The sequence below is a fragment of the Asparagus officinalis genome, chromosome 10 (genome assembly GCF_001876935.1).
Source record: "Asparagus officinalis chromosome 10, Aspof.V1, whole genome shotgun sequence".
Lineage (NCBI taxonomy): Eukaryota > Viridiplantae > Streptophyta > Magnoliopsida > Asparagales > Asparagaceae > Asparagus > Asparagus officinalis.
This window is the reverse complement of record NC_033803.1, coordinates 49,324,659-49,349,005: the sequence shown is the minus strand read 5'-3', so window position 1 is coordinate 49,349,005 and position 24,347 is coordinate 49,324,659.

Here is a 24,347-nt window from a genome sequence, read left to right as displayed (position 1 = left end):
TATATGATTATTATTAAGTCCAAAAACTAAGAATACAATATTTTTATAAATACAATAGAAAATGTAACATATGAGTATGTATATGAAAATATATTTGTTTCATATCTAAGTAGTTAAACCAAATCACATGTATATATATAAATATGTATTTGTTTCATATTTAAACTTGAAAATCAAAACTTGTATTTATATATATGACTATATATATATAAAACCAAATACGTATATGTGTGTATATGATTGAGCTTATAGTATCAACCACACATAATATAAAACCTAAACTAAATTACTCAAGCTTGATCTTGATCTTTAATATGCTTGACTTGGTACACTTGCGGATGAAGCTTGAACTTGATCTTTAACTTTGAATTGTAAGGCTTCACTCCACTATTCCGCCAACCTCCATTGAATATGATCGTTAAAGCTCTATTCCATCCATCCTCCAACTCGTTGTTTGCCTAGAATAAATACAAAAACACAAACACTAGACAAACAACATTAGAAGTAAATTGTTTGTTAAACATCATTAAAATAAGAAGGCCAACAAGCGGGTGGTTCTAGGAATCAATTTGTTAGGAGGGCGCGCACGATCCCGAGTCTGAATAGTTGCTTGGGATTTATTTAGCAGACCCAAGCATTCCTTGATAGGAGTCTTACCTCGATCTTCGTGTAGAGGACCTAGGTGATCCTTTAATGGAATTTTGAGTTTGGATAGATCCACGTTGTCATAGAGCTTTACCGGAGGTAAAGGAGCAACAGGAACGGGATCAAAAGTTGATGGTGGTTGGGAAGCAGCCTTGGAGCTGGAATTAGATGAGACATGACTGGTGTCTCTCCCTAAGTAGAGGTGTCCTGGCAGTTTTTGGTGCCGTTCTTAGTGTGTTTTTGACCTTTGGCACCCAAACTTGTTTGGATTTTAGTGATTCCTTGACCACCTCTTCCTTTTGTAATTCTTGTTCCTTTCGCACAAGGATTCGTGCATGCGCAAGAAGTGCACGACATTTCTAGATGTGCTCCTCAAGAGTAGAACGGGTTCGTTTGACACGAACACATCTATTAGTTGGCGATTGGGAGGAGGAATCTATTGCTTACTACGGTGAAGGTTTAGTCATTTGGTGCCTTCTGAATTCTAAATCCGTTTGATAGCGGAGTCCGTTCACCTACTCTAGAGCTTTGGCGAATTGACGGGCAAGATGTTGGCGCCGTCTTTGACGAGCCCTCTTTGTCAGAATTGGCACATTTTCAACAGGCAACTCCTTGACTTTTGGGGAGTTATTGTGGGCATTAGATCCAGCTTTGTTGGACGCTAGATAGGAGTCTTCAATAGTACTTAGTTGAAGATTGTAACCCTGAGTCTTCAGATATTAAGGCCAATGAACCTTCTTCACGGAAGTGCACTTCATGCGCTTGCAAGGAGAGGAAGATCTAGAGGAGGAGGAGGAGACGTTCTCCTCGAACTTCTGTTGGTCGAACTCGTATTTGACCTCTTCATCCATAGGGATCATGCTCATCGACTGCGGCACGATAGCCTCAGCAGCGAGGTTGTTGGCTCCCACTGTGTTCGCCAGTGTGTTCGCATCAAAAGTTGATTTCTTCATTGTGGGACTCATTACAACTAAGGACTTCTCAAATGAAAAATATCATGATTTTACAAAATAGGCCAAAACATGAAAATGTAAACATGTGAATTTTGACATTTTGGCTAAACCATGTTTTGAAACTTTGCACAATGATTATGTAGACTTAATAAAATATGTATATGATTATTGTTAAGTCCAAAAACTAAGAATACAATATTTTTATAAATACAATAGAAAATGTAACATATGAGTATGTATATGAAAATATATTTGTTTCATATCTAAGTAGTTAAACCAAATCACAATAATAAATATGAAATATGTAATTTCATATTTATAAACATAAAAACCAAAACTTGTGTTGTATATATATATGACTACATATATATACAAGGAAACCAATAAAATGTGTGTGTATATGATATTGAGCTTAAAGTATTAACACACATAATATAAGCCCTAAACTAATTTACCCAAGCTTGATTGGTCTTCAATATGCTTGACTTGGTAATCTCGCGGATGAAGCTTGAACTTGATCTTTAACTTTGAATTGTAAGGCTTCACTCCACTATTCCGCCAACCTCCATTGAATATGATCGTTAAAGCTCTATTCCATCCATCCTCCAACTCGTTGTTTGCCTAGAATAAATACAAAAACACAAACACTAGACAAACAACATTAGAAGTAAATTGTTTGTTAAACATCATTAAAATAAGAAGGCCAACAAGCGGGTGGTTCTAGGAATCAATTTGTTAGGAGGGCGCGCACGATCCCGAGTCTGAATAGTTGCTTGGGATTTATTTAGCAGACCCAAGCATTCCTTGATAGGAGTCTTACCTCGATCTTCGTGTAGAGGACCTAGGTGATCCTTTAATGGAATTTTGAGTTTGGATAGATCCACGTTGTCATAGAGCTTTACCGGAGGTAAAGGAGCAACAGGAACGGGATCAAAAGTTGATGGTGGTTGGGAAGCAGCCTTGGAGCTGGAATTAGATGAGACATGACTGGTGTCTCTCCCTAAGTAGAGGTGTCCTGGCAGTTTTTGGTGCCGTTCTTAGTGTGTTTTTGACCTTTGGCACCCAAACTTGTTTGGATTTTAGTGATTCCTTGACCACCTCTTCCTTTTGTAATTCTTGTTCCTTTCGCACAAGGATTCGTGCATGCGCAAGAAGTGCACGACATTTCTAGATGTGCTCCTCAAGAGTAGAACGGGTTCGTTTGACACGAACACATCTATTAGTTGGCGATTGGGAGGAGGAATCTATTGCTTACTACGGTGAAGGTTTAGTCATTTGGTGCCTTCTGAATTCTAAATCCGTTTGATAGCGGAGTCCGTTCACCTACTCTAGAGCTTTGGCGAATTGACGGGCAAGATGTTGGCGCCGTCTTTGACGAGCCCTCTTTGTCAGAATTGGCACATTTTCAACAGGCAACTCCTTGACTTTTGGGGAGTTATTGTGGGCATTAGATCCAGCTTTGTTGGACGCTAGATAGGAGTCTTCAATAGTACTTAGTTGAAGATTGTAACCCTGAGTCTTCAGATATTAAGGCCAATGAACCTTCTTCACGGAAGTGCACTTCATGCGCTTGCAAGGAGAGGAAGATCTAGAGGAGGAGGAGGAGACGTTCTCCTCGAACTTCTGTTGGTCGAACTCGTATTTGACCTCTTCATCCATAGGGATCATGCTCATCGACTGCGGCACGATAGCCTCAGCAGCGAGGTTGTTGGCTCCCACTGTGTTCGCCAGTGTGTTCGCATCAAAAGTTGATTTCTTCATTGTGGGACTCATTACAACTTTAGTCATTACAATAAGTTCAAAAGGAAGAGTCTTTATATAAGATCTCTCCACACATAAAAAAATGAAAAGATTACAACTTTCTTGAAAACACACACAGAGAGAGATTGTTTATCGGTCTTCTGCTTGCGTGGGATCTTTGCCAGTGCCGGAGTTTATCCTTGGACCACCAATTGATCAGATCTGATTGATTTCATTGCCTCACGAAGGAGACAAGAAATTGAAGTGAATATCTCAACAATGGTGAGATAAACACTCTTCTTGAGATCATAGCAACGGTGTGATTTCAAGGGAAGAGGATGAACAAGGGTGAAGCGGCTGCAGATCTATCAAACTCTCCTCCTTTTGTCGAAGAACTCTCCAAGAACTTGCTGAAATACGTGCTCCTCACTCTCCAATTCAACAGGGCTTCACCGTTGCTCCGAAATTTCTGACCCTCGTGAATAAAGGCCCTAGAGCTATATTTATAAGCTTTAGACACTCTTTTTTTGGATAAGAACGAATGATTTGATTTTATCCTCAGATGTAACCACTTAACCATATTGAAAGATAACCTCAAATCAGTTGGAGAGGCTCTGGACTGAAGGAATCTCGAAACCTTATCAAAAAATAGGTTTTAAAGAGGTTATACGGGTGAAAATAGCCTTTCTAAGCATGAGACACGAATGGTGTCTCGGCCTTGGCCGATACACCAATGGTGTCTTGGCCGTTGGACGAGGCACCGTTTGGTGCGATTTAATTGTTTCGCCTCTAATTCTCCCATCCGATCTTAGAATTTGATCAAAGAAAAAATTGTTTTCATGTTCAAAAGTTTAAAGTATAATTTTTCAAAACCAAAAAAATAAAAACACTAAAATTTTTTGTTTAAGAAAAATTATTTTGGCACCCAAACATTCTTGGTGCCGGATTGGTTAGGGACATGACCCCTATCATTTAAACTCAAAGCCCTAGAGTTATGAACCCTCTTGGGCACATGTGGTGCACTAACACGGTCAAAGCAATAATCGCTCAAATGACCCTTCCGATTGCAATTTGTGCAATGAAAGAGATCCATTTGTTTTTGTGGACCATTAACTCGTGCACGGGAATCATTTGCAAATAAAGAATTTCTTTTAAAATTATTTTGCAAATGAGAAACATTATTAAACAAAGGTGGTTTACTTGAGAAATTTGGCAAGTTTGAATATTTTTTCAAATCATAACAAAACTTCGCCAAATGGCCAAATCTACCACAAACATCACACTTAAAAACATGTGGTCTACTAGAAATATTTGGCAAATAAAATTTCTTTTTCAAATAAAAACAATATTTTGCCAAGTGACCAAAACGACCACAAAGATCACACTTGAACACACTAGCATGCTTATGGTGAACTTTGTGAGAATGAGCATGTGAATGTGTAAGTGTACAAGATGAAGAAGCTATATGAGATGCACAAGGAACATTAGAATTCTTATGTTTGTGTGCATCATAACAAAACTTAGCTAAATGACCTTGACGGCCGCAAATAGAACACTTATAAGTTTTGCTATACATGTGTGCATAATGAGTGGATGATTTTGACTTAGTCTTGGCACACATATTCATAAGCTTCTTATGATTATTAGCATGAGACTTAGCATACATATCCATAAGCTTCTTATGATTATTAATGCATGTTTTCAAAGTTGAATCTAAAGATGAAATGCATTTATTTATAAGATTCAAATCTTCATTTTTAGGCACATATGCATTTTTATTAGAAGTAGAACATAAATAGTCATTTATAAAAGAAGCAGTATTATTTTGTATGTTCTCTACTTCTAACATGGCATTATCTCTCTCATGAGTTAAACTAGCAACATTTGAAGTTAAAGAAACATGATCCAATTTTAATTTTTCATTGTTTTCTTTAAGGATCACATTTTTATTAGAAATAGTTTCAAACTTAGATGCTAACAACTCATGATCGGATTTAAAATCCTCATGCTTGCTTTTTAAATCAATAAAATCATTTTGCAATTTCTTGTAGGCATGCAATAATCTTTCACTAGCACAAGCAAGTTTATCATTAGGTAAATCATTAATAGATTCGAACTCGCAAACCTCACTAGGGCTATCGCCTAGTGCTCGTGTGCATGAAGCTCCTTTAGAACTTGAAGCGGGATCCTCCAAAGCTTGTCGGATCGCCTCCAAGTCTCCTTGATGCGCTTCTATGAATTTCCATAATGTATAAGCGCTATCAAAAGAATCAAGCTTGTTAGACATAAATGAATCAAATGCATTTAATAAAAATTCTAACATAAGCTTGTTCATAATAAACATCTTTTTATCATGTTTGCTCCACTTGGATTTCTCCAACGTGAGCACAATATAAGCACAATCAATGATTTCCCATAAATCGATATTTTTAGATTGAACAAATATTTTGAATCTAAAGCACCATTGAGCATAGGGGAAAATATTGAATTTAGGAGCAACACTAGAATCATAGCCTAAACAAGATGCATCATTCATATCCATAATTTGAAAAATTATGCAAGCAAGAAACAAATGTAATCAAAACAAGATTAGCACAAAGAGATAACTTGGATCTTTAACTCAGAGTCATTCTTGTTAGACCCTAGAGGGGGGGTGATTAGGGTCTTATGCTAATCTAATCCGATTATATACCAATTAAAATTAATTATTAACAAGTTATCCTAGCAGGTATGAAATACAACAAGATATATGAACTAGGATAAGCAATATGAACTAAGGGATGTATCCTAGCAATGAGATATGCTATGAGATATATGTAAGGATATAAAACTAACACAAGGGTAAAATAAACATAAACAAGATAGTGAATGATATAACAATGAGCAATGCACAATTGGCGATATGAGCAATAAGCACAAATAAGAACGAACGCCAAAGCACACTCAAACACACAATATGATCACGGAGTTCGGACCTTCCGTCCTACGTCTCCGCTCCCCACTCCCGGGGAGAAATCCACTATCACGATTGGGTTTTCTACGCTCACCCGAATAACGTTAAACCTCGCAGTGTCGGTTTTCAACGCTCACCGATCAACGTTCACTCCTCACACTCGGTTTTCTAGTTCACCGAAAACTTTACAATCTTGACACACTCGGTTTCTAGCTCACCGAAAACCTTACAACACTCACAATATAACAAATATAAATTTGTTCTCTGCAATAGATGAGAACACAATATAGCCACAACTCAATGTTACAATCTCTCACAACCCTAATATACTATGTATGCAAATACAATAAGCTCAAGTGGGTGTGTGTAAACAAAGAGATATAATCAAATCTAAACTATCCCAATAATACAAACTAGCCTTAATACGACAATGATAATCAACAAATAATTATAAAATAAAGCTAGAAATAGAGTTTTAGAAAAACTTCTCAATACGATCAAGGAGATTGCATGGCAAGGATGGTTGGATGCCTCAAGCTACCAATAGGAACTCCTCAAGCTCTTGCTGAATTGATTCCACACAACCCCCAAAACACTCATTTGCTTAAAAGCTTCTTTAACACACTTAAACCAACACTTAAACCCTTGTTAAAATAAGACCAAACAGTCAAAGAATCAGAAATCTAATTCTGTACCAAAAGAGCCGTTGGGATAAACGGCGGTCGATCGCGACGGTCGACCACGAGCAACAAAAACAACAAGAAAAGCTCCAGAGGCTTCGGCGGTCGACAAAGACGGTCGACTGTGGGAAATCTCAAGCTCACGGTCGACCACGGCAGTCGACCGTGAAAGTCTCTGCTGCCCACTGATGAAAAGACTCAGGCGCGGTCGACCGTGGTGGTCAACCATGAACTGATATATGAAAATGAAGTTCTAAAAACTATTTTTCTGATTATAAAACACTGTTTAAAAATATCAAATAAATTTCAAAAAATATAAAACTTTAGGGAATGATTGTAGACATGATAATAAACATGCTATAATGACTGGTTTCCAAAAGGACTTCCCAAATGAGAAATATCATTATTTTGCAAAATAGTCCAAAACATGAAAATGTAAACATATGAATTTTGACATTTAGGCTAAACCATGTTTTGAAACTTTGCACAATGATTATGTAGACTTAATAAAATATGTATATGATTATTATTAAGTCCAAAAACTAAGAATACAATATTTTTATAAATACAATAGAAAATGTAACATATGAGTATGTATATGAAAATAGCAAAATCACATAAGTATGGACTTGTAAAAGCTTGATCTTGACAAAATGAGTTTAAACAAAGTTTTGAAAACTTTCCAATAGATTTATAAACTTGATAAAAGATATAAAATAATGTCGTTAAGTCTATAATCCAAAATGACGATAAACCAAACCAAACGTGTGTGTATGGTATTGAGCTTGAAGTATTAACACACATAATATAAGCCCTAAACTAATTTACCCAAGCTTGATTAGTCTTCAATATACTTGACTTGGTAATCTCGCGGATGAAGCTTGAACTTGATCTTTAACTTTGAATTGCAAGGCTTCACTCCACTATTCCGCCAACCTCCATTGAATATGATCATTGAAGCTCTATTCCATCCATCCTCAAACTCGTTGTTTGCCTAGAATAAATACAAAAACAAAAACACTAGACAAACAACATTAGAAGTAAATTGTTTGTTAAACATCATTAAAACAAGAAGGCCAACAAGCGGGTGGTTCTAGGAATCAATTTGTTAGGAGGGCATGCACGATCCCGAGTCTGAATAGTTGCTTGGGATTTATTTAGCAGACCCAAGCATTCCTTGATAGGAGTCTTACCTCGATCTTCGTGTAGAGGACCTAGGTGATCCTTTAATGGAATTTTGAATTTGGATAGATCCACGTTGTCATAGAGCTTTACCGGAGGTAAAGGAGCAACAGGAGCGGGATCAAAAGTTGATGGTGGTTGGGAAGCAGCCTTGGAGCTGGAATTAGATGAGACATGACTGGTGTCTCTCCCTAAGTGGAGGTGTCCTGGCAGTTTTTGGTGCCGTTCTTAGTGTGTTTTTGACCTTTGGCACCCAAACTTGTTTGGATTTTAGTGATTCAAGGGGAACAAGAACCTCGCTATTACTTTTGCTTCTGTTTCATTGGCTAAGAATGTTGTTATTCTTGCTGCCAAAAAAGAGTAAAAAGTTAATCCTACTAATGGATCTAATGATGATGACTTGGACTTTAGCTTGTTTGACTAAGTTAATTGTTATCAAGATATAAAAGTTATCTTATTTGGTTTAATAACGATAACTTGAGCTTTAGCTTATTTAACTAAGTTCATTGTCATCAAGACACAAAAATTATCTTGTTTGGTTTAACAATGATAACTTGAGCTTTAGCTTGTTTGACTAAGATCATTATCATTAAGGTACAAAAGCTATCTTGTTTGATTTAAGGAAGCAGAATTGTAATATTCCTACAACCAGGTTCGTAATATCTTCAAATTAGACGGAGTGAACAATTATTCAACAAACTTTGGTATCCAAAGTATTCTGAAAATTCATTCCAGTCAATCATGAACTTTCAAAAAATTTAGAGGGGGTTCTGTAGCCTATCTACAAGTCATAACAGATAGCTGATCACTATCAAACTTCAATCAACATCCTAACAATGAAAGTTACAATCAGATGACTTTCACATCAATAAAACGAAAGCTACAATTAGATGATTTTTACATAGATCAAGAAAGGTTATAATTCAATGACCTTCACGATGACTGATGAAAGCTATAATTTAATAGCCTTCATAATCAACTGTGAGAGTTACAATCTGACGACTCTCACATCCCAAATAGCTAAAGCAAAGATTATAGAATAATGGTCTTTGCAAACGCTCCAATAGAAGAGGTTATAAGTCAATAACCACTTCTAAACGTAGAGTTCACCTCTGTGTTTAATTTTCAAAACACAGGCGGCCCTTATGTTTTCAATTTTCAGCAGACGCCCAACTCTGCGTCTCAAGCCTAAGACGCAGAGTTAGGGACCAGAACACCGACCTGGGCATTTGACTCATTCAAACATAAGCTAAACAGATTCAGAATCATTTTTCCCACGATCTGAGGGAATCTCGCCCACTTAGGAGCGGATTAAGAGGTTAATTACACCTCGTATCTTCCTATTAAAAACCTCAACAAACTCAATCGAAAGGAGGTTCAAAAATTTGGTATTTGAATCATCTTAAGGGATCATACTTCAGCAGATTGAGTTCGGTTTTGGGGGAGTTGTTATCTTCTAAAGATCAGATCTTTGAAACAAGGAGATCATATCTTAGAGTATCACCCAACAACGGAAAGTTTTAATACTTGACTATTAACCGATTTTCCGTTCAAAAGATAACTCTTTTCACAAAGTTCTAACTCATCCTGGGTTCATAAACTCATTAACAGTTCTTTTTTTATACTTGACATGCAAGTTAATTGTTCTAGCGAAGTGAGACGTTCAGATCGTCAACGTAGAGCAAACTCGATGCGAGCATTCGAGGGAGACACTTCATCGCTGCCGTGAAGAACCCAGAATTAAACAAAGGGGAGGATTTATATTAATCCTCTTCTCTTTTGTAATCAAAAATTCAAATTGTAATCAGTTAGAGATCGAGAGATTTGTAAATATTCTTTTTCTAAGCAATTAGAGGGAATAAATCAAGTTCAATTCTTTCAATTGTCTTCTTACAAATTTTCCAACAAACAAGAATATCAGAGACTAGCAGATACCCTACAGCAATTACCCATTCCTGAATGAAAGTGGGCAGATATTTCAATGTATTTCATTGTGGGATTGTCGAGGTCTAACAAAGAAAATGATTCCATCTGGGTGATTGTCGATCCATTGACGAAGTCGGAGCACTTCTTACTAGTTAAGACAACACGCACTCCAAAGACTTATGCAATAATTTTTATTCGGGAGATTATGAGATTACATGGAGTTCCTGAGATGATTGTATCAGATCATGGCTTAGTATTCACATCACACTTCTGAAAGAGCTTCCAGAATTCTTTCGGCAGTCAGCTAGCTTATAGCAGTGTTTTCCACCCGCAGACAGACGGTCAAACAGAGAGTGTCAACCAAATGTTGGAAGACATGCTTCGGGTGTGTGTAATTGATTTTCAAGATAGTTGGGAGGATCACGTACCATTGATTGAGTTTGCCTACAATAATAGTTACCAATCGACTATATGTATGGCTCCTTATGAAGCATTGTATGGGAGGCCCTGTAGATCTCCAATTTATTAGGCAAAGCCAGAGGATAGCCTACTGCTTGGGCCAGATCTTGTGAGGCAAACTTTAAAACAGATAGCATTGATTCAAAAGTGTATTCTTACAACCCAGAGTCGGCAGAAGAGTTATACAAATCAGAGGCGAAAATCCTTAGAGTTTGAGGTTGGAGACTATGTCTTATTGAAGGTATCACCTATGAAAGGTGTTAGACGATTTGGTAAATGGGGAAAGCTTACCCCGAGATATATCGGTCCATTCAGAATTATCGATCTTGTTAGAGCCATTTCATACCGACTAGACCTTCCAGCATTAATATCGGGTGTGCATGATGTCTTTCATATCTCGATGCTCAAGAAACACTTACAAGATGAAGAATAGCAGAGAGTGGTTGACATACCAAATTTAGAACTTCAGAGATTTGACTATAATTGAGACACCAGTTCATATTATTCCTAGGGAGGACAAGAAACTCCAGAATAAGGTAATCCCGTTGGTAAAGGTGCAGTGGAATAGGAAGGGAGTTGAAGAAGCTTCCTAGGAGCACGACGAGGATATGCATCGCGACTACCCACTTCTGTTCGAGCAAGTATATTGCTAGTCATAGCATATTCGGTATTCATCTTATCCATATAGCTGCATCTACACTTCACGCTAGAATATGAGTATTAACAATTAACACCTAATCATTGGGAACATATGGTATATACATGAGGGGTTCCTTGTTTGAATTTTTCACCATACGTAGTAGTTCTGTTTAATTAGAGGTTAAGTAGGAGTATTCACATTCTAGATATTAAGTGTAAATATTGTGTATATTACACATGCCTGGTGATTAATGATAACTTGTTGAATTTCAAGGACGAAATTCTCTTTAAGGAGGGGTGAATGTGAAACCCCAAAAATTTGAAAACATTATAAAAAATAATGATAAATGAGTTCTTTTATGGTTGATTTCATTCTGGGATGAATGGAATATATATATATATATATATGAGAAGTGTTCCTAAGGTGACGCCTTAGATAATCATCTAAGGACGCAGCCTAAAATCATATGATTGAGCTACATTGTGCATGATCCGCTCCATTGAACTTGATCTACATATTCTAAAACTCTAATACACCAAGTTTAGGGTGAACTCATTGTTGTTTGACCCTCCGCTGAGCCATATGAAAAGTTCTATTTGTTCGAAACCGTTAAAATTGATACGAGTGGATGAAGAGTCAAACGATGATGGGTTTATCCCAAACTTGGTGTGTTAGGGTTTTAGAATATGTAGATTAAATTCAACGGAGCGGATCATCCATAATGTAGCTCAATTATATGATTTTAGGATATATATATATATATATATATATATATTATATATATATATATATATATATATATATATATATATATATATTATTATGAGAAAACTGTATGTGAGCTCCCAGCTTACGAGTTTCGTGAGCTGCAGGGGTTTATTTTGAAAAAAAAACCCGCGATTTCAGCATCTCGTGACCCTTATCTTCTCCCCCCGAATCCCCCTCTCTCTCCCAGATCTCCTCCCAAATCTCTCCCTCGAATCCCCCTCTCTCTCTCCCCAGATCTCCTCCCAAATCCGCACTCTCTCTCTCCCCAGATCCAGATCCAGATCCGATTTCAGCTCCCTCTCCCAAATCGCCCATCCCAAATCCGCTCCTCCTCCCAAATCCTCCGCCACGACTACTCCTTCTACCACGAAACCGCCGTGAAACTGCCGTCAGTCATGCGCCCTCCTTCGACACCGTGAGATCTCCCACAGACCTTACCCGCTCCCTCCTCTCTCCGCCGCCCCACCCCAGCCCCAACTTCGCAATGACAATGCCGATGTGAGATTCGTCGTCGAGCTTCTGATCACGCCATCGAGCTTCTGATCGCACCATCGAGCCCCTTCATCCTCAGGTAAAATCCTCATCCCTCTCGATCCCTCTCTGATCGTGCCGTCGAGCCATAAAGGTTAATTTTGGAGCACTAAAGCATGCTAGAGTTATAACAATTGAGGTTAATACTAAATTTAGTGTTATGTACTAAATTTAGTGTTAATGAGCTGCCAGAGTTATAACAGTTGAGGTTAATATCCACTCTATTAATTTAGTGTTATAACAGTTGAGGTTAAGACACAACTAGAAATCATTTTGTAATCTGCTTGGTGTAGGAATTAATTCCATTGTTACCAGCTTTCTTGATTTTCTTGATATTCTGGCATGTATCATTTTGAAAGGAAGAGCTTGATGCTTAACCTTCTAGTAATTCTCTTTTGTCTATTTTGATTTTTGATTGTCATTTATATGTTTACTTCCTGTGTAACCAGATTTTATGAATCATTTCAGGTGCCAGTTGCACTTTCACATGCTGCCATTCTGGAAGAACATACAGGGCACGTGGGTAGTTCGAGCAATTAGGATTCAAGCAATTGTGGGTGGTTTGATCAATTGTGGCAATTTGAAAAATCCGAGCAATTGGGGTTCAATGCATGAAGTCTGAATGTATCAACAATAACTTTTGTTGTAACTATTTCTGTTTTGAAACAAGAAAATGACTCTAATTTGTGAGAACTCTTGGATGTATTATTTTATGGTCGATACATTTGTGCTGCATATGTGTTCAGGCAATCTTAGCTGTATATGTATTCAGGTTGATCACTGTTTGTGTTGGTCATTTGCTACATTTGTGCTGATGTATTCAGGCAATCTTAGCTACATTTGTGCTGATCATTTGCCTACATTTGTGCTGCATATGTTTCTGGTTGTTCATTAGCAACTCCCTCAAAACATCCACCTTTTTGTCACTGGTTGATCATTTTTTATGAAATATCCACCTTTATTTTTTAATTACATTAGTGACAATTCCTGACAAATACCCCTCAAAACATAATCATTAGGACTTGCTCTTCTTCCACGAAACATGGCATCCTCTTTTTCTTCCTAAAGCATTGAAGGTTTGTTGGCATGCCAAGCCCTTGCTGCTCAATGCTAAGTAGGGTATGATCCATAGATAACATTTCCTATCTAACATTAAACAATCTATTTGTTACATCTAGATTTAACCAACCAATAGTAGCTGAATTTGAATAAAAATAATATGGTTTGACATACTAAAGAGATCTGGATCATGATGGATCAATTTGTGTCACAACTTGACCATTTATGCCAAACACTTTCAGAAGTTCCTTTTTCTGAGAATCCCTGTGTAGTGAACAAAAACAACATTATTGGTAAGAAAGAAAAGGAATACCATATACAGCAAATTAGAACAAAAGAATCAGCGTTTGTATCACATAGATGGAGAATTAGTGCTGTTTACCACAGCGCGAACGATTGGGAACCTCCACTCCACACTTTTGATCTAGAATTGTCAGACAACATGTATTTTACATTTACACTAGGCAAGGGACACACCCCTTCAACAGTGACCAGGCTCCTAAGATCAATTGTACCAAGAGGATATGCCTCAAGTGCCAAATACATGTCATAAAATTGTATCGAAGATCACTTCTTAGCAATTTTGTGTTCTCCCACAGCAATCTACTAGAAACGAAGTTCATACAACATACAAAATAATCCAAGATCCAATACATAACAACTTACAAATTACATCACATAATATTGTATTTACTTACAGCCTATTCATTCGCACAACTAGCATTTCAGAATAAATTAGATCACATAATATTGTATTTACTTACAAACCTAGTTGAGAAACATCCAAGATCCAATACATAACAACTTACAAATCACATCACATACTTTTTGCAATAGAGAATCTAACAAAAACAGCAACGATACATACTATAAACACTAATATTGTAAACATTGAACCTAATGCAAAAAAATAGATGGAGAAAATAACAGTTTCCCTAAATTTTTCCTTGTCCTCATCTAGATTATGCCGCTCCGGAAATATTTGCTGTTGAAATTGAACTGGTGTCTGGACAGGCATTGAGCTGGATGCTGAATTGCGATCGATGGTGTGCTTATCTCATTCAATTAAATCCTCTTCGTACGTTGCAAACCCTTTGTAGGAGGCATTTGAAAATTTATCAACTTGAGATTTACATTCCTCCCAATTATCAAAAATACCGCATCGTCGACCTCTCTTCACAATATAAAAACACTTTCTTGCCATATCAATTTCAAACCTGAAAATTTGTGCTAGGAAATGTAAACTTCGGATAACCTAAAAATTTGTGCTCAATTCTTATCATATCAATTTCAAACCTAATTGTGATAAGGTCTACGACAAGATCAATATATTTTCTAGGAAATGTAAACTTTGGATTATACATTCATCACAGATTCTGAATTCAAAACTCATTGTGGTTGGACGCGTTCTGAAGACCTATGAATGTGCAAGTTGTGTCAAAGTTAGGCTTTGCATGAGGAAGGCCTTTAGCTTGTGTTGAATTTAATATTTCCGCCTCCTAACAATATAATTACGAGGTTATATAAGCTCATTTACATAAACTTGTGGTGCCATAATCATTTCCCCCAACAGATACTTGTTCTTGAGCCAATATCTAGTAAGAAATGTAATTTGAGCAACCATGATGAACTCCTCTTGAAAACTTCTACCTAATTATTAAACCAAATGATATAGCTGCCACATGTAACCAGTAACCAATAATCAAAATAGCTTGAACCAGGCATTAGGAATAGAAAATTTTCATTTGCAAATTCACTGTTATAGACTATAAATATAAACCAAGAACAAAATCTATTTGTAGCAGAAACTGAGCACTATTGGACTAAGTTCTTACATGACCGAAGCCAAGACTAAAACCAACACTTTTATTCAATCCCTTAACATGTAAATTTAGTAAAATGAGGGAGCCCTTTCATAGGTGAATAGTGAACCTTCATGCTAAAACTATGGCAGCTAAAACTATAGGTGTTCATCAACACCAGTGGGATGGGATTAAGCTAGTAAAACTATGGTAGAAATAAATTATTACTTAACTTCATATAATTTGAGATGATGAACTTGCTGTAAATAATGACAGAAATTATTATTGGGTTTTTATTGGGATGGGATTTCACCTGAGAGAGGATAGCCGGAGTAGAACTTGATCTCGAGGAGGAGGAAGGGGGCCAGAGAGAGCTCGAGATCACGGAGGCTCAGAGGGAGGAGGACGGAGAAGAGGGGCGGATCTGGCTCGAGATCGCGGTGGCTCAGAGGGAGGAGGACGGAGGGGAGGGGCGGACCTCGCGGATCAGAGGGAGGAGGATGGTGGGGAGATCTCACGGCGGTCGAAGGAGGGTTGTCCCCTTTTTGATGTTGTCAAAGGGGGAGAAATATTGTGAGTATATCTATCTTGTTTGTTTATATGCATGTGAGTTATTATCTTGTATATATTCATTTCCTTCATGCATATATTTCTTTTTGTAAATTGTTTGTCATCATCAAAAAGGGGGAGATTGTTGGCCTTCTTGTTTTGATGATGTTTAACAAACAATTTATTACTAATGTTGTTTTTCTAGTGTTTGTGCATTCCTATGTTTTGTAGACAAACAAAGTTATTGGAGGATGGATGGATTGAGCCTACACGATCATATCAAGAGGAGGTTGGAGGAATTGTGGAGTGAAGCAACATACAATTCAAGTTAAAGATCAAGTTCAAGCTTCATCTGCATGTGTACCAAGTCGAGCTTATTGAAGATCAAGATCTAGGTTTTATATTATGTGTGTTAAGTACCTTAAGCTCAATATCATATACACACACGTATTTGGTTTCTAAGTATATATATAGTTATATATATACATGCATGTTTTTTGAGTTTTCATGTTTTGGACACACTTGCAAAATAATGAGATTTCACAATTGGAAAATGCAAATTAGAAAAAAAATTTTGTAACATGTTTAAAATATCATTTGCAAACATTTCTCAAAGTTTCATCAAGTTTGGAATTGATTTGTTATGTTTAAAGGAATTTACAAATTCATATTTTCGTTCGTGCACATGTTCGTGCATGTTTTACAAAACTAATGAGTTTTCACAAATGGGAAGTGATATTTGAAAGCTTCTCTCTCTGACATCTTTCTCTACATGTTTAGAAATTTTCCTCAAAATTTTATTATTTTTGAAGTTGATTTACTGTGCCTACTTGATTTTACAAAATCGTGTATCACAGCAGATTTTCAGAAACTGTATTTTTGTGTTCAAACATTTATTTCTCTCAACTGGGAAATGCTTTTTCAGAAATTCTTTTTCTGACATGTTATTCTACATGTCTAGAACATTCTCACAAACTGGGAAATGCTTTTTCAGAAATTCTTTTTCTGACATGTTATTCTACATGTCTAGAACATTCTCACAACATTTCATAATTTGTGAAGTTCATTTACTATTTTAAATTGATTTTACAAGACAGATGCGCACTGCTACAGTACCGCCGGTCGACCGAAATTTTCGCCGGTCGACCGACGGACTCTCTGGACGTCTCCTGCGATTCTGACCTTGTTTCCGGTCGACCGCGATTTTCATCGGTCGACCGCTGGAGTCCCAACGGCTCTTTTTAGAGCCGTTGCAGGTGGTTTTTTGGTCTTTTTGTAAGGGGTTTTGGTCTGAGGTTTTGGAGGCTATAAAAACCCTCTTTGATCTCAGTTTTCACTCTCCCTAAGAAGTTTTTAACAAGGGTTTTAAAAAGGAGTTTAAGCTTGTTTAAGGGTTTGGTTTAAAGTAGTTTTAACTTTCATAAGTGGAGGGGATTATCTTATTGTTTGGGCCTCAAATCTCCATCTCTCCATCTTGATCTTGAGAAGTTTTCTAAACTCAAACTCTAGCTTTATATTTATATACTTGCTTGATTATCATTGTTCTTAAGCTAGATTTTATATTTGAGTTTAGTTTGATTTTGATTTATATCTCTTTGTTCACACACAACCTATTGAGCTTATTGTATTTACATTCATAGTATAATTTAGGGTTGTGGGTTTGTGACATTGAGAGTGAGCTTAATTGAGTTCTCATCTTGTTAGAGAGAACAATCATTTGTTATATTGTGCTTATTGTGAGAATCACTTTGTAATACACTTGTACACCGAGTGAGGAGTGTGTGGTGAGAGTCGGGGATCGTCCCAAGAGGAGTGGCGTCGGTTGACGTGCCTAGGGAGAGGTTGTAACCGAGCACTTGAGGGAGACACGGCTAGGTCCAACACTTAGTGGGTGTAGAGTGTGATTGCAAGAGTGTGAGTTGTAGAGTTTTCGGTTAGCTAGAAAACCGAGTGTGTAGAAGAAGTTCCGGCTTCCAAACCGGATTGTGTTAGTGGATTTCTCCCCGGGAGTGGGGAGCGGAGACGTAGGACGGAAGGTCCGAACTCCGTGATCATATTGCTTGTTTGAGTGTGCTTTGGCGTTCATTCATATTTATGTTCATATCTTATATCGCCATTGAGGAGATCTGGGGAGAGAGAGAGGGGAAATTCGGGGGGAGAGAGAGATAAGGGTCACGAGATGCTGAAATCGCGGGGTTTTTTCAAATAAACCCCTGGAGCTCACGAAACTCGTAAGCTGGTGTAGGCATATAAAATTGCTTATAGGTCCCCCTTAACACGGCTCAACACGAACTAATGAACTATCGGGCGACGTGTCTAAGCACGAACGTCAGTCCACAACACCGAAGCCAAGTGACACGCAATGAAGCGGATTAACAAGGCTACGAAGCTGACGAACCGTACGTGAACGACGGAATGAATCCACTCGCGTGCGGAATCAAACCAACGGCCCAGGGAGTCAACGAGTCATCCAACCATATAACGGATTCGAACTCAGACACCAAAGCCGATTTACTGCCTAATCGGGATCCAGACTTCTAAATCAGGATTCAGAACAAATCGGGGTTCAGAGCAACGCCGCAGGCGAACCCGGATGAATCGCGAGCGCGCCATGATCAATTTTGGAATCAAACTCAGAGTCGGATTTATTGCCAAATCAGGAATCAAGTCAATGAATCAATTTCAGACCAATCAAACCGCATAACCGAATCACGGATGAAGCGGATACAAGGACCGAAACAACCGAAAGACGGACGCAAAGCCCAGAGTGGTTCGGCCAAAGCCGAGCCACCCTGGGGTGGCTCGGTGGCCGCCCAGATCTGTGCCAAGTGCACAGATCTGGTTACCTATAAATAGGCGGGGTCATTCATCATTTTGGAGGACTTTTTGGAAGATCTTTTGGAGAGCCGAAACTCTGCCGGATTGAGACCTCATCTCAGAGTTTTTTGAAGGCTTGAAGACTTGGACGTTCGGATCCGATTCTTGGCGAGCACCCGCACCACAAAAGGCAGGAGTTCGAGGGGATCGAGATCTCAGATCTACATTGTTACACTCCGGATCAAAGCTTGGTCTTTGATCCCGAGGTTCGAGCGATTGTTTCCTTGGTGAAATAATCCCTCCGGCTATTATTTCCTTAGTGAAATAATACCCATTATACTGCGTAGATCTGTTCGGATCTAGATCGCGCAGTGGTCCACGGCAAACAACCCCAGCGCAGGCAAACAACCCACCAAAGCGAGCGACCGCAAAACAGGAGCTCGCGATCTGTTCGACAAAAGAGAAAAAGTTGTAATTTTTAATTTTCTTTATTTTTGATTTTCATTGTAACCGGATCTAAAATCTTTTGTAACCGAAAAACTGTTATTCGAGATAGCAATGGAATCAATGAAGAAAGCAACGATTTTCCGAGCGAACAATCTGGCGACCACAGTGGGAGCCACCGATTTCGCTGCCGAGATCGGAGCGTCGCAGCCGCGGATCGAGATCCCGGTCGTGGAGGAGGTCGAGTATGAGTTCGACCAGCAGAAGTACGAGGAATACGTGTCCTCGTCTGGATCAACCTGCCCCCGTAAGTCCAAGAAATTCCAGAAGTTCTCCTCCAGGAGAAAAGTCCGTTGGTGCGAAGAAGTTGAATCCACCAACGACAACCTCACCCCGATCGACGCCGAAGTTGCGTCGGGTGAAGTCCCATCGGCCTCTAAGCAGGTCAAATCCGCCATCGAAGGCGTGGTGACTCTCTCTAAGAGAGCTCGCCAGAGGCAGCGTCAACGCCTCGCGAAGCAATTCGCCAAGGCTATGGAGTCCGTTGACGGGGTCCGCTACAATGCGGATCTGAAGAACAAACGAGGCAAACAGCCTCAACATCAAGTGAAGAATGGTTCCTCCAAGCCATCAACGATGGAGTGGGTCCGGGTCAAACGGAACCGTACGACGCTGGAGGAGCGTATCCGCAAGCGCCGCGCATTATCGGCACAAGTACGGGCCAAAGCTGAAGAAGCCCGTCGGAAGCTACAGAAGGAGGTGGTCAAGAAGCCACCACCAACCCGCCAAGTCTGGAAACCGAAGTCTGAAGTGGCGACTCAGGCCAAAAAGCAACCATCGCAGCCTTCTAAGCAAGGTCAAACTCCGGCGCGTCAACCAAAGTCGTCGTTAATTCCTATGGCCACTCCGGGAGATCATGCAGAATCATCCCGAAGGAGGAAACCAGTTTTGGAGCGCCTCGGTCCACTTCCCAAAGAACGAGGCAAAACTCCAGTTCAAGAATGGTTGGGGCTAATGAAGAAGTCCCAAACAATTCAACATGCTGGGGGTCGCCGCAACCCTCAACATTTGGAGAAAATCGTGGCACCCAAGCGCACAACTTTGCGCATCGAAGTGCAGGAACCCGCTGAAGATTCACACCCACAAAGGCACGTTTCGAGACGTGTAACTTTTGAAAGCCCAAAGAAGGCTACCTGAGAAGGCGTGCCCGCACACGATAGGTTACTCTGACTGTCAAAATGACGAGTTGTACTATCGTGCTGGGGGTACGAATAGAACCAGGAAGAGGAGTCCCCGAGAACGGGAAATTCAATGCCCCTGTTCCAAACTCATTCGGGCGGTATTGTCCGAATGCAACTGCATCAAGGCGGTCCCCGAAAGAGTTTCAGTTTTTGAAAGACTCAGTATGGAAGCGCCAAAGCCAAGGACTAAACGTTTCCGAAGAAGAAGAACAATGGTCAAAGATGATGAACGTTCAAGGGTCACTACCAACATGACCAGCAAGGGGACATCGGCACAGGATGATTTCGAGTCGATTCTGAGAGCCTCCCGGCCTAGAACCCGTCTGCAGTCCGGAACCATCGAGCGAGCAACCTATGGTAGGGTTCGGACAAGACGCCCTTCAGAAGATGAAGAATCTGATGCCGGCTCCGCGGTGGCATCAGATAATACAGTATCCAGCGAGGGACAACCCCGCGAGGCCCTGATGATAAGTGCGGAGCAGATGGCCAAGATGCTTGAAGACGCTTTGGCTAAGCAGAAAGAAAGTTTCAAATTTGAGATGGAGATGGCCATGCAGCAGATGAGAGAAATGCATGACCAACAGATCCAAGCATTGGCGAACCAACAAGGCGAGCAGAATCATCGTAACCCGATTAATGTGGAAGATGAGGATACAAATGCTCGTAACACCAATGATCCTCCCGTCAACGCAGGGGGTGGTAATGAGAATGCTGGCGAAGAAACCGGCGAAAACCTGAAGATCAAGAACCTCGAGAGCAAAATCAACACACTAATTTCCGCTCAAGAGACGAAGAAAACAGGCATTCCTTGCCCATACCCAAGAGAATGGGAATCGATCCCATATCCGGCGAAGTTTAATCTAATTAACTTCACGCCGTTTAATGGGATGGGTTCACCTACCCAGCATTTGATTTACTTCAAATCGCATTTGGGGGTGATCTCTGGTAATGAGCCTCTGATGGTGCGGTCATTCGTCGGCACTCTTCGCGGAGCCGCCTTCGATTGGTATCGCCGCCTCAAGCCAGGCAGCGTAAACAGCTGGGATGACATGGAGACCAAGTTCCTGGCCAACTTCTTCGACGACGACACCGAGATATCTATCGGATCGTTGCTCGATGAGAAGCAGAAGGACGGAGAGTTAGTCGATACCTTCGTCAAAAGATTCCGGAACAAGGCGATGAATTGCCGGGACCCGATCACCGAGGAATTCATCCTCCAGACCTGCCACAACAACCTCGCGTTGGACGTGCTAGAAGCAATGGGGACAGCACCATCCAATACATGGAAGGACTTGAAAGTCCGGGGAGAGCAAGCTGAGCGATTCCTCAAGAGGAAGAAGGCGGAAAGAGGCCAACCGGCGACGAGTGTTCCAAAGCAAAACTTCGTCCCACGGGGGAAAGGTAAGGCACAAGCTAATGCAGTTGATGCTAATCAAACCTTTCAATTGCAACCACAGCAACAGCAGCCACAGCAACAAGCACCCCAACAATCTCGAGGACAATGGCAACAACGGCCTCAGAAGCAGAAATCTGCGGAGCCGAGGTTTCCTAAAGTGTACTCCTTCAAGGATGATGAAGTTCCCGGCATCTTCAAATACCTGTTGGAGAACAACAAGATCCAGTTGCCGGCGATCGTGGATCAAGAAGGGGCCAGCAAAGTGACGGATCCAAAGTACTGCGCGTACCACAGAGCGGTCCACCACCCTACGAGATCATGCTACCACCTCAAGGACAAGATCCAGGCGTTAATCGACGTAGGAGTCATAACCCCGAAACCAGCCAAGAATGTGGGGGCCAACGCAGTGTCAATCAGTTTTGGGTCGGTGCCTACAACTTGGTTCGAGCCAAAACGCGTCACCAAAGTCGGGATGAAGACGGTGAATGACGATCCGCACGGACAGCGCCAAAAGGGACTTGTGCCGCACACAACCCCAAATGGCGAAATCCTTTGGGTTCATCCAGATCTGATTGGAGATGAACAATGGGCCGGTTCGTCATCCGGGAGGAAGTCTAAAGGAAAAGGGAAGTCTTGTTATGGAGTCTCTGCTATCCCAGGGGAAGATGACGAAAGAATCTCCACTTTCCTGCTCTCTGAAGAAGAACAAGAAGCTTTTGCGACACGGAGCGGAAATGAATACCACTACAATTATCCGCCACCTAGTGAGCAGGGGGTGAACAAGCGGGGACCAGCCAAAACTCTCACGGAGATGGGAGTGATTGCAAGTCCCACACCGGGTAAAGAAGCTCTACGACAACCGGTGAATAAACCAAAAGAGAAGAATCCCCAAGAGGTACAGAATCCGAAGCAGTCTCGTTTCAGTCGTCCAATTGGAAGAGACAAACCGGAAAGCTCGAAGACTCCGCATAGCTTCGACATTATGGCGCAATTAGCCAACATTCCTGCACGGATAACGCTGTATGAGTTGCTGCGATTATCCAAAGAAACCAGGGAGGCCCTACAAGAAGCTTTGGCCAATGCAGAGGTATTTCTGACTCAAGTCAAGCCGATACCTGAACAGCCAGAACCGCTGAGTCAACAGTGCAACATAGCGACTAAGAACCTTCCCTGCATTACTTTCACCAAAGAAGATATGCAGACGAAGAATTCGAACCACGATCGGCCGTTATATTTCGTCGGATACATTGGCTCCAGCCAAGTCAACCGAATCCAAGTGGATCCGGGTTCTGCTGTGAGTATTATGCCGCTTCGATTGATGCATTTCCTCGGCATCCCAGTAAGCAAGTTGGCGTCCACAGGCACTGTTATTTATGGATTCAACACTAGTGGGTCAAGACCCTTGGGTAAGATCCGGGTGAAGTGCCAGATGGGAGATCTGAAGACAGAAGTCACGTGTTATGTGATCGATGCGGAGACTTCGTACAACTTACTATTGGGTCGGCCTTGGATCCATAGTAACGTGATAATTCCCTCTACTCTCCATCAGTGTTTGAAGTATGTCGACACTGACAATGAGGTTAGGACGGTGGTCGCGGATAAGCAACCATTCAAGGGGTATGAGAATTATTTCACCGATTCTCTCCTTTATGGTAACGAATCCGATACTGAACCATCGGCCCAGGGCACAGACAGCGGAGAAGAAGCTGATTCTGAAGCCGGATTCGATTACAATGGCGGTTTTGTTTTAAATGACATTGTACCCTTTGTAATCAATCTTGACGATGAACAATCGTCAGATGGAGGTTGTAACTGGCAACTTGCCGATATTGCAATAAAAGATGATTTAGAGTACTCCTTGTCTCTTGATGATGTGATAAAAGAGCTGTACGACAATCCTGAGTTGTATATGCCGATCCGATCATCCTATGTAACGAAGGAACACCTCCAGCATTCTTTCGGAACAACCATGGTCATCCCGAACAAAGTAAGAGGTGCTAAAGAAGTGATTTACGGTAAAGGAAAAAGCTCTCCGTTACCAGATCATTTCCTAAGTGAAGACGAAGATGATGACAAACCTGGTCGACATCTATCCAAGTATAGTCCAGAAGCGCGCAAGCTCATGGAAAAGCAGGGCTACGATTTCACACTCGGAGAAGGTTTATACTTCGATCGAGGTCCTCGTAATCCAGCCAAAGCAGTATATGTACCAAAAGGTAAACCTGAGGATTATTATAAATATGGGCGAGGCTTAGGTTATGTTTCATCAGATGACGAATGTGGTTGGCAAATTATCGATCAAATTGCTAACAAAGCCAAGAAGGGATACTCTCCCGATGCTTCAGAGTGGGACTCCGATACAAGTCTGGGAGAAGTTTTCAAAACCCTAATGGCGAACATGACTACAGCTGATCCATCCACCATGGAAGACGACGATCAAATGCCAACATGGGAAGACCCGTGGGTTCACCATCTGAATATGCAGTATGGCGATAGGTTCGAGCAAAGAGAACCACCCACTGAAGATAAAATAGTCCAGATTAACATGGGTGATGAAGCTAA